This window comes from Elephantulus edwardii, unplaced genomic scaffold (genome assembly GCF_000299155.1).
Source record: "Elephantulus edwardii isolate Elephantulus edwardi_28Jun2011 unplaced genomic scaffold, EleEdw1.0 scaffold00168, whole genome shotgun sequence".
NCBI classification, from domain to species: Eukaryota; Metazoa; Chordata; class Mammalia; order Macroscelidea; family Macroscelididae; genus Elephantulus; species Elephantulus edwardii.
The window spans coordinates 2,510,108-2,510,897 of NW_006399918.1; positions in this window are offsets into that span (position 1 = coordinate 2,510,108).

Genomic DNA, 790 nt, shown 5'->3' on the forward strand with positions numbered 1-790 from the left:
AGGAGGGGAAGACCCTCTATGAGATGGATTGATTCAGTGACTGGGGTAATCGGGATGGGTGTGTCAGAGGCAGTGCGGTTGGCTCAGGATAGAGCAGGATTTAGGGCTGTTGTGCATAGGGTCGCTATGAGTCGCAAAGGACTCGACGGCACATAACAACAACAACATACTTGGACTAAGAGGCAGTTGTCTGAACAGAGCAAGGAGACACTACATGGTTCAAAATCAAGAAGGGGTTCCGTTGGGGATGTATTCTGTCTCCATACCTTTTCAATCTGTATGCAGAACAGATCATCCGAGACGGTGGGCTGTACGAAGAGGAACGTGGCGTCAGGACTGGTGGAAGAATCATCAACAACCTGCGTTTTGTGGATGACACACCCCTGCTTGCTTAAACTGAGGAGAACCTGAAGTGCTTGTTACAGAAGGTCAAGGATTGCAACCTCCAATATGGATTGAAGCTCAACGTCAGGAAAACAAAGATTCTCACCACTGGGCCAATTGGCAGCATCAGTATGGATGGTGAAGAGATTGAGAAATTAACAGTTTTAGTTTGCTTGGTTCCACAGTCAACACTCTTGGTAACAGCAGACAAGAAATCAAGAGATTAATTGCATTGGGAAAGTCAGCTGTGAGGTTCCTCTCAAGAGTACTGAAGAGCAACGATGTCAGGCTAAAGCTAAGGAGTGCGTGATCCAGGCTATATTCTTCGCGATTATATGCTATGCATCAGAGAGTTGCACAGTGATGATAGAAGGAGAATTGATGCTTTTGAGCTGTGGTGCTGGAG